Consider the following 11018-nt stretch of genomic DNA (forward strand, 5'->3'; position numbering starts at 1 on the left):
TAACAATTTAGTTTAATAACACTTTATTCATTTAAAGAAGTCTGATGAGTTGTCTGAGTAAACTGGAAAACATGACAAATAAGTAAAGGAGTCCTTTGCAGAGAAAGTAAATTCAGATACACAATTTTCCAGAGAACTCAAACGCTCCATCTCTCCCGATAGTGTATACTGTAGAGTATAGTGTGTTTTTCTTTGTGTCGATATTGCGTCACCACTTTCAACATCCTCATGGTAAACGCACTCCATCCAGTTTACCTGACTTCTCTCTCTAATGTCATCAGTCTGGTACATTTATTTTCTTGCGCTCGCCCGCTCTCCTGTCAGCTTTGCTCAGTGTTTTACACAGCAGCCCCGGGCATCTCTGACGGCTGTTCACAGCACTAATGGGGCATTGAGAGAGAAAGAAAGAGTTATAATAGAGGAAGACTGACCAGCAGGGGGTGACCTCCACATGCAAAAACAAGGCGGGTTGTGTGGAAGTCTATGATAAAATGACCCTACTTCTCACCATTAAACACTGTGAACACAAGTTAAGTTTATCTTCTCAATCGCTAGTTTCAAGTCTTCTTCATTACAGCATGATTGTAGTCAAATACACCACAAAGCAGATGATGCTTTAGGAGGGGCTTACTTCCAAATATGGTAACTTCCGTTCATCATAAAGCCAAGACGGCCATATTCCAAGATAGCGACTGAGAAATCCTCGAACTCTAAGCTTCATAAAAGGCAGTCCACAAACCAATGACTATGTCCACCACTTATACAGTCTATGGGTAAAACAGAGAGACTGCTCGATACCAGAGCCCCATGGGCAAGGCAGCATGCTGGGCACACAGCAGGTGATATGTTAGCTCTAGTTTTCCTGCAATTGTGTTAAGTCCCTGATTGCTTCAATCATCCAAGCAGTATACATCATTGCGTTCTTATTAACAGTTAAATGTCGCGCACATGGAAACAGTACAATCCGACAAGGAGTGAGGAGACAAACAGGGTTTTAAATACAAGGGGAAGGTAACGAGGCACAGGTGGAAGCAATGAGGGCAGCACAGGTGAAAGGAATACACAATCAGGGACAAGACAGACAGACAATCACGGACAATCACGGACAATCACAGGGCCAAGAAGTGCAGGGAACACAGAGGACACAAAAGACAGGACTTCACAATAAAACAGGAAACGAGACAAACCAACATCATGACAAAAGGCCCTGTTCACACCTGGCATTGACATGTGTCTTGGGTGATTTGATTAAAAGTAGGCAGCTCTATTGCTGCGTTCACACCAAACGCTTTTTCGCCGACAGGCGGAAGTTCGCATTGTTTGCAACCATTTGCGTCTGTGCATTAACTTTGCAAGCAATCTACTCACGCGAAAAATTTGCGCAAGTAGATAACTTTTGGTGTGAACGCAGCATAAGTCAGCAGTTCACACCTGGCAGTATGCATCTCCATCTAAGCACTTGTGAACACATCTCACTTCCCTGCTCTATATGGAAATAAACATGTAGTCTGCGTTGATGTTTTTAACCGGCAGGGGGCAGCAATGTACTTCCTGTGCCTAGTCTGCTGGAAATTATAAGAAGAAGAAATCCAAACTATACAGATTAGGTCTATTCCTAGCAAACCAAATCGTACAATGTTTGACACACTCAATATATATATTAATCAATTGCCTGTTTTTGTTGTCGCCTGATGTCACACTAATATGATGTCGGTGTACAAAAGAGTACGTATTGAGTTGGCCGTCATTAAATGTGGTCCACGGCACATGCGGGTACACGCTGCTAAAATAACGTGGTCGAAGTGATGGGCTCTCTCTTGGGTGCATTCACATCTGTACTTACAGTTTTCCACATGTGATCGGATCAACCAAGACGCATGTGTGAACATAGACAAAGAGCAGTTTGGTTACTTCAGGCCCTGGTAAGAACTTGTTTTAGCAGCCTGGTGCGGCTTTTTGTAATTTCTTTCAATGAGAAAAAAGGGTTTTGCATTCAAAGCACTTTGTATTTTTCCAATCCAAACACCTTGCCTTTTTGCAGGAGCGCCCTGACTTGAAAAACATTTAACTCTTGGAAAACCACCCTACATCATCAGCATTTTTTTCTCATTGTGGTGACTTTTGCTAACCATAGTTAGCACGATCTGAGCAGGCCTCGAGGAAAAGTTTGTTGCCTGATATTCCGGTTCAGTTGTTTTCATTAGTTTAAACTGTATGATTAACTATTACTGTATCGGCTAATGTTAAAAAATTATGTGCAAAATAAGATCCATAAATACAGAAAACTGTTTATGTGCATGTGAGAAATGCAATGTAATATGTGTAATATTTATCTGAGCCATTGCAAGTTAAAATAGAGGCAGGGATGTAATTTTGTGATACAGTTTTGAAGAAAATTGTAATGATATTTTTTCGCAGACGGTATGTGTGCTGCAGGCAATTTAAATGAAATACAACTACAACAATGTGATGTAAACTGTGATATAGCATGGCGTAGATAAACAACAATAAAATGTCTGCATCAGTCCCTAAGGTCTGTTCTTCGCTCCCTATTGTAGAAGTTCCCTCGTGTAATTTTTTGAGAAAGTTAAATTATGTTTTCTTTTCAGATGAGAAAGAGGTGGTGCGGAGATTATATGAGTTTTACAGTGCGTCACATTCTCTGTCAAATCTGTTCTGCTCTGTTTAACTCAGTTGGAAAGGGAGTTGTTTGATTGGTTTGTGGAATTGGATTTGTTGTGACTAAAATCTACTGTGCAATCTACTATATCTGATAAAGCAATATGCTCAACAACTACCATCTGCTACATTCTGTACACTCCCCAGTATAAAGCAGAACATGTTTGTAGGTTTAAATTGTTCACTATAAAACTATGGCTGAACATTGTTTCAGCTGGTGTCAGCAAGTCAACATGGGCCATTATCTTGAATTATTTTGTATGTTTCTTACACCACCACATTTAGTTTTCATCTAAATTCAACACCTTCCCATTTCAGTGTTCTTACAAAACAAAAATGTTCCTTAATGTGAAATGTGTCTTATCTTATTTCTCAGTCATTAGAGCAGCTGGGGATGTGTTTTCTTATCGATCTGACCTATCAAGATCGTCTCCAGATAACAGGAGAGTAGGCGAAATATCCATAACAGGATATGGATAATATCAGGATTAACACAGCCTAGCCAGACGATATGGTCCTGCGCCAACCGGAGAAGACACACTGCTGTGGCATTAACGGTGACAACAATCCATCCATCTGTTTATTAATTGTCTGTCGCTTATTCAGGTCCGCGGGATATCCAGCTATATTTCTGGTATGCTACCACGAGGTCTCTTCCCAGTACGATTAGCTTGGAACACATCTGCAGAAGAAATGATGATACAGAGAAGAAATGATCCTGCGGTACAGATTTGCAAAGTAGTATTGGTGTTTAGATTAAACTAAAACATGTTTGGAGTCGTCTTAACTGCAATGAATTTAAGCTGATCACAACCTCGAAACTCGTCCACCTTTTGAAGGTTACAAGGAAAACAGTCAGACATGTACTTTAATCGCTCTTTCTCTTATTGTGGATACATTTACATTATTACGTATGTACTCATACATTGACATATTTGCTAAACTTACTTGACACTGCACCCCATAATTACTGCATACTGTATACTGAGGTACCAAAGCTCAATGAAAAATGAGACTGGTTAGTTGTTATGGTTTTCTGTCGCCTATGGCTCAAGTTTGAGAGTATTGCTGCTCTGAATATATCCTGGAGAAAATCATTTGCCACATTTACTTTCTTTCTCTTCAATGCCAGTCTTTTATGGTTATGAAGTGTGCTGCAGCTTATGTGCCGGCCACATTCTGTTCTGTTACCCTCCTCTGTAGCTACAAAAAAACTGCTGAATCGTGTGCTTTTGGAGCAACTTTGATAATCTTAGTGCTTGATTAGAAATTGGTCTCAGGTCTGCAAGGCTGCACAGCTCTGCTTTGTTCTGCACTCCTCTGTTCATGACACAAATAAATAGATATATGGCAGTGAAGATCAGAAGTGAGGCAAGATGTTTTATAAGCTTTGTCCTTATTTTGGGGGTTTTACTTACTCCGATTCAATGGCCGAAAGAGTCATTGTGGGTTAAGAATTTCCTGTAATTGCTGTAATGGCCAATCACATAACCAGTGATCATACCGCAAGATGCCCAAGGAAGGAAGAGCAGCATGAATGGCCAAAACACTATGAGTTTAACTTTACGTGTCACTCAATTTGGCCTTGTGCACCACTTTAAAATCCACATTTTTGATATACCTGGCATCCTGGTTAGTTATTGAAAGAAGATGTGTGTTATTTTAAATATGCCAGCAGTATGCTGGCATATTTTCTAGCAGCGATATGCAATATGCTAGCAGCGTGGCGTCACACAAATGGGCCATTTAAGTGAAAGCCCCTCATGGCCGCAGAATCCATTCTGTCATCTTTTTGTGATGATAATGATTGTTTCCCATCAGAAGTCACTGTCCATCAAACTACTTTAGTGTCAGGTGATACAGACCTTGGTGCCTGGGGGAAATGATAAGAATACAAACCTTTTAGGTCCAGAAGAGATCCTGCCTAACAAACTGCCTCCTATCGGTCAGAATGTAATATGTTATCCATTGAGATATAATGGAAGGTGTCAGCATGTAGTCAACAATCCGGATTCAATAGGAAACAGGAGTGTCTTGATGTTTCAGGACAGTGTGATGGCCCATTATTGTGGTACATTCACTGACAATTTCTCCATGTAGGTAAATTGTAGAGGTTAAAGGGCAGGTGTCTCACCAGTTGTGCTCCTACTATGTCTTTATTGTCTAAGTGGTCAGCTCGACTCTCATTCAGACATTCAAGTTGCACTGAATAGAAGATTGTGGGAAGGAGAGACTGGTTTGTTGCAGCCGAGGCCCTCAGCGTTCCTGTTGCTGTGCAGTTAAAGGAGTTTCTGTCTTGATCTTCTCTTTCTTGGTGTGTATGAGGAGGAAGTGACAGCTGTCGATGAAACAAGATTGCATTAGATGCGAGGGGCACATTAAAATGTTTTTTCCTGGGAAGACAGAAAGGCAAGACGGATTACACATGTGTTTGGCTTGATGAAATTCTGACAGCACAATGTGAATACCTGTCAGAACTGCTTCAGACAAGATGTGCCCTTTATATAGCAAAAAAAAGGCAATTATTTTGTCCTCACAGGTGGGAAAGGTAAAGGTAACCAGTTCCAGCCTAAATCAACAAGAATGAAGAGTGGATTAGCGGTTTCCGAAATAAATATCATAACCTAATGAATGTACATAGATGTTATTCACAACAAAATATATACTCAATAACCAGAAAAGTAGAGACCCCAAACCAATACAAAAGAATGCAGTTCAATTTGAAATTAAAACTACTTCAACCACTGTTTGGAAGATCAAGTATAAACAATGAACTTACTTGGTTAGCACCCACTGTAATTTAATATTGATTAATATAATACATTTCACTCACAGTCAAAACATATATATTCTTGAATCTTGTAAAGGAAATAAATGCTTACAAGGGAGATTGTGTAACTTTTGGACAGTGTCAGGCTTGCTGTTTCCCTTGTTATACCAGAAGTGGTATTGATCCTTTTGTCTGATAAATAGAAGAGTAATGGCATGTGAGACGGGAAGAAAAATAATTCTATGAAAGTTTAAAGATGAATGAGGCAGAGGGGACAGGGATGAAGGAGTCTTTCACAGTAGTTACTCTCTCTCCACACACACACACACACACACACACACACACACACACACACACACACACACAGAGATTGTCAAAACAAGTCAGTTTGCTCACCTGCCTCTTCCGGCAGACAGCATGATTCCGACAGCAAACGCTGGAACACAAATAATGTTTGTACAAACTGTCTCACTGATGTGAGACAGTTTGATTCATAACTCAGGTGTCTGATCATGATTCTATCTGATTCTATTTTATTAATAAAGCAGCGGATGCCCCTTTAGTAGAGGTGTCAAACATGTATTATTCTATTCTTGGCCACGACCATTAATAAATGATTCTATTCTGTGGCCACGACTTTCTCAATGCATGAGAACAAGATTATTAAGTTGTGGCTTAACGCATCAGAATGGAATAATTAAAGTTTGGGATGTGGTGGTTTGTCACTTTTAAAGTTATGCATAAATAAAATGAATAAAAGTGAATTATACTCATTGGTATACGTTAAAAAGAGGTGTGGTCAAATTATTACAGATGGCCCAAATCCCCGCAAACACAAACATATGAAGTTTGAAAAAGAAAAAAGATTTAATTGAAAATTGTTTCAGTGTCTTAGATCTACAGTATAACGTGTGGGTCGCCGCTTGTGTGTGCAAAAGCCATCAATTCAATCATTGATGTACATTCCACATAGGTTTAACGTGTTGTAAGAATCTAAATGCTAAATAGCTAAAAATACTGACAAAAGTTTAGTCGCCTGGAACGATGCATGGCTGAGGAGTTTGGGTCCAGAGCTGCAAGAATCAAATAAACAGCTTCCTTTTTTGCACGAATGCCCTTTTTATAAAGCATTTCTTGTACATCCACCTGTGACAATTTAGTCTGTAGGTCCTTCCAGTACGTGCATGATGAAATCTAGAATTAGAACCTCCTGTGTTCAGCTATTGTTTGTGTTTGAGACTGTACATTTTGAGCAGCCTGCTCAGAATTGCTCCATGCATAACCTCAAAAGACTGAAGTACATGCTTGTAATTTATTCTTAGCTTAAAAAGAAACTTCAAACTTGTCCATGTTTGCAAGCGGCTTAAGATACTGATGATACCCCTGCACATTTAGTCAACAAACAGGTTTTTTTCTTGTCTCAGATACAACCAGTAAAGGTTTAAGTAATGTAGACGGGATACACATGGTCTCTAAGAGGCTGCTTACAGATTAATTTGTGTGCATCAAACTGGTTGACTATTCTACCTCCTGGTTGACTATTCTACCTCCTTCTGCTTAATGGATCGTGGCTATCTGGACCATGGACCATGCCTACTACTCATTATATAAATAATTTCTGTCACATTCATTGAATGTGTTGTAACTCCGTTATGTTATTCATTCTGGTCACATGACATCTATTGCTTTTGTCCATCCGGGGAGAGGGATCCTCCTATGTTGCTTTCCCTCAGGTTTCTTCCCCTTTTTTTCCCTGTGAAAGGGTTTTTACTATTTTTATTAGGGGAGTTTTTCCTGATCCGATGTGAGGTCCCGGGACAGGGATGTCATGTGTACAGATTGTAAAGCCCTCCGAGGCAAACTTGTATTTGTGATGTTGGGCTATATAAAATAAACTGAATTGAATTGAATATTCTGTGTCACCGCAGTGTTTGACCACTTGTGACCAATGTGTTGATGATAGGACCCCTTTTCATTGATCTCATTCTGTAATGCCCACATGTACTGTATGTGCTCAGAGATGACATAATAGACATTCCTGACAATGGTTTCAAACTAGTGGTGGCCAATGTAGGCTTTGCAAAACATTTAATGGGGAAGGGAAAGCATTTAGTCTGACTTCATGAGAGTAGACCTGGGTATATTCCCATCAGGTGAACACCAACACAGCAGAAGCCCGACAGTATCTCTATTGGATGTGCAGCAACCCAGAGCAAGATGGCCAGAGGCAGAGATGAGGCTCCCCATCCCTCCAGCTTTAGGTTGGTCTCCTTCTGTCTCACTCCAACCTTAAGCTTCTTGGGAGTTTGTGTTTGCACTGCAGTCTCGACTTACTCTAGCTCCCTATATGTGTTTATTTAACGTTTGATTTATTTATTACCCTATAGGAGCGCTCCACTTCATCCAAAAGTTATTTTGCTATAATCACTGTGTGAGGTGGAGGGCTTTGCTGCACTGTTCATTACAGAGGGTAGAATGAGAATTTCTGTAACATGTTACTGATTGATAAAAAAAGAAGAAGAAATGGTCACAGGCTCCAATGGGACGGCACTTAACGATTACTTAACTATAGGTATACGATATAATGCATACGATATGTTCAACTTACTATTGATACATGTCTTAACTAATTAACACCTAGGATTTGCGATCAGGGAAACAGTTTTTCTTATAATTTTTAAAATCAGATCTTGAGCATCAAGAAATAGCTTTTGGATGAAATGACTGGCACTACACAACTACTACAATTAAAACTGTTTCTCTAAATTCTCCTCTGGCTGTTTGTCAACAAAAACGAGTCAGAGTGTTAGGATGGCCATATTGCGGAGAAAATGTGGTTGTGAATGTGGTTGTGAATGTCATTTTTGCAGTAGAAATGTGATTGACAATAAGGCAATAATATGAAAAAGATAAGACCCATATTAACTTTATAGCCACCTTATTTTTATGGTCTAATACTTTTCAAGTACATGAAACCATCCAGTTAAATTTGCATTAACAGACAGCGACGTCTGCTGCAATAAATTATGCGGGATTTTTTTTACCCTGCAGCTGTACAGTAATAACATCCCACTCCTAGTAATCGTCCTTCGTCTAAGCCACTATTTCACATCTCACACGTGGACCCGTTCTCTTCAATATATAGAGTATGCTCGTACTTCTAGAAATCCAATTACATTCATGAGTGAAGGTCGGCGAACAGAACATGCACATAATGAGCCAATATAACAGTCAGACAATTATTCATAAGCTCTCTAAACATTTCACAGCTGACCTTCACACCTTCATGTTTCATTATTTCAAATGATAGGGCATGCTCCACAGCTCAGTTTATATGATTACATCATGTAGGGTTGTTAGACCTTTCAGTGTAAGTTAATAATATAATATGGGTTGCAAAGAGGAGGTTTGAACACCTCGTATTAAAACAAGGTAATACATAGTTTAGATGGGGGAGTTTAAAGATCAAGTTGGAGTTCATTAGTTCCTAGATACCTACAACAACCTACAACATTGCTGCCCAGCATTAGGGAGAAGACAGACAAAGTAAGGAACCAGTTTGTGAGCATAGTGGATCATTTAGCAGCTTATTAAGAGTCAGATATTTCCCTCAGAAGTTGCAGACAAACCCAGAGCTTAAAGAAAATGAATATTGATCCTACAATCATCAGGTTGCCATCAACATGACTCCAAATTAATACTAATGTCACCACGTATCTGCTAGATGTGGGAATAAGCAACTGTTTGTTTACACGTTGGCCACATCAACTTAAAAAGATGACAATATGTCAGTATTGCATCAGCAGGATGTTTCTCCTGCTTGCAAATAGTCAACAAATATTTATGCAGCTTTAAACAATCCATAATTTGCATATATTTAAGGTTTTCTCTGATATAATACATTTGAACACAGTTAACTTCTTTTTGAATCGATTTGAGATATTTATATGGAATCTATAATACATACCATATCATAAAGACATCTGGCAAATATTTGTCTTAAACTTGTGATATTAATTTGAAATCCTATTGCCTTTAACTACATTTAGAATGGAAATAGAGTATAATTAAGTTTATTCCAGTGAAAATGTATTCTGATAGAGGCAGAGAAAGAGAGACATTGCCCTCCATATGTTTTAGCACAGCTCCACTTCTCTTACAGTCCAGACACCAATATCTTTTGGCATTTCTTTCTTCCCTTTTGCCTCTCTGACTTCACACAAGTGTCACCCTGTCATCACTCTTTTTCTCTCCTCCGTTGCAGACTAAAGGTCCCTGCCTGGGCTATAAGCTCATCTCTGAGCCAGTTTCAACTAGGAACAACAAATGAGATGGTGAGCAACTAAAAACACAATATATGTTGGATGATTTATTTTCCAGATGGCACAGGGTCTTATCTGCTCCTCTGCAACTTTCTTCCTGCTTTTGCTTTACTCGTCCCTCTTTATTTACTCTCTTCTGTTTGGTGAAAACCACAATAGGTTCTCCGGAGATTCCTGTGAGCCCTCTGCTCTAATGCCCCAAACAACTGGAACAATAGACATTAATAATTTGCCCAGGGACTGAGTAATGATGTTGTACACACAAACACACCACTAAGATGAATGGAGGGCCTACTGGGTCTCTCTTTAGTAAGCAGAAGTCCCTGGTTCCACAGTACAGCAGAAGGCGTGTGTAGAGAAGAGAAAGATGGTGAATAGAGGGAGAAGAGGTCAAAATCAAAGATTGTGTGTTTGTGTGACTTCAGCATTTCTTCAGTCATTACCATCTTTTTACATTTATATCAAATTGATCCCCACTCTGCAAAGCTTCTAATTTTATTATATAATGAAGTTGTATGTTTTATTGACCCGAAGAAGATTCTAGCCGTATCATCAATGAATAAATTAGTCTGTGATTTGCTCAAATAGCTCCTAACACGTCGGGAAAAAATTCATGAACTATTAACAACAAAGAACTTGGTGTTATCTTTATGGATATAAAATAGTGGTCAATACCACAATGCAAGGATCCATACGGTCATTACATGCAAGGTCTGAGCTCTATTTTCTCATGAAGATCAAGGCCTCACATTGTTGGAATGTCAATAATCACAAACACAAACCGCCTTATTGATTTCAGATTGATCTGTCGCATACACACACATAAGGGGTGCTAAAAGGACTCACTATGTAACAACAGCCACTGCACAGCTACGCACAGCTGGTTATTTGCACGCATTTATGGTTAACAGATGTTTATTACCATTTAATTCACAGATTATTGTTTTTGTTTAAAGGAACAGTGTGTGAGATTTAGTGGCATCTCGTGGTGCGGTTGCAGATAGCAAGCAACAAGATGACCCCTCCACTCATCCCTCCCTTTCCAAGCATGTTGAAGAACTACAGAGGCCCTCCGGTAGTGATAGCTATCTTTAGAATTTATTACTGCAAAGAACTACATTTATCAATAATCTGTTTTTCATCATGACTAAATAATACATTTTGTTGGGACTTAACCATGTGGAAGAAACAAAGGAAGAGGCCTGCGTGGAAAAAGAGAAGTCTGGACTGGTTTACGTCTTCCCCAC

Source organism: Taurulus bubalis, assembly GCF_910589615.1.
Source record: "Taurulus bubalis genome assembly, chromosome: 1".
Classification (NCBI taxonomy): Eukaryota; Metazoa; Chordata; class Actinopteri; order Perciformes; family Cottidae; genus Taurulus; species Taurulus bubalis.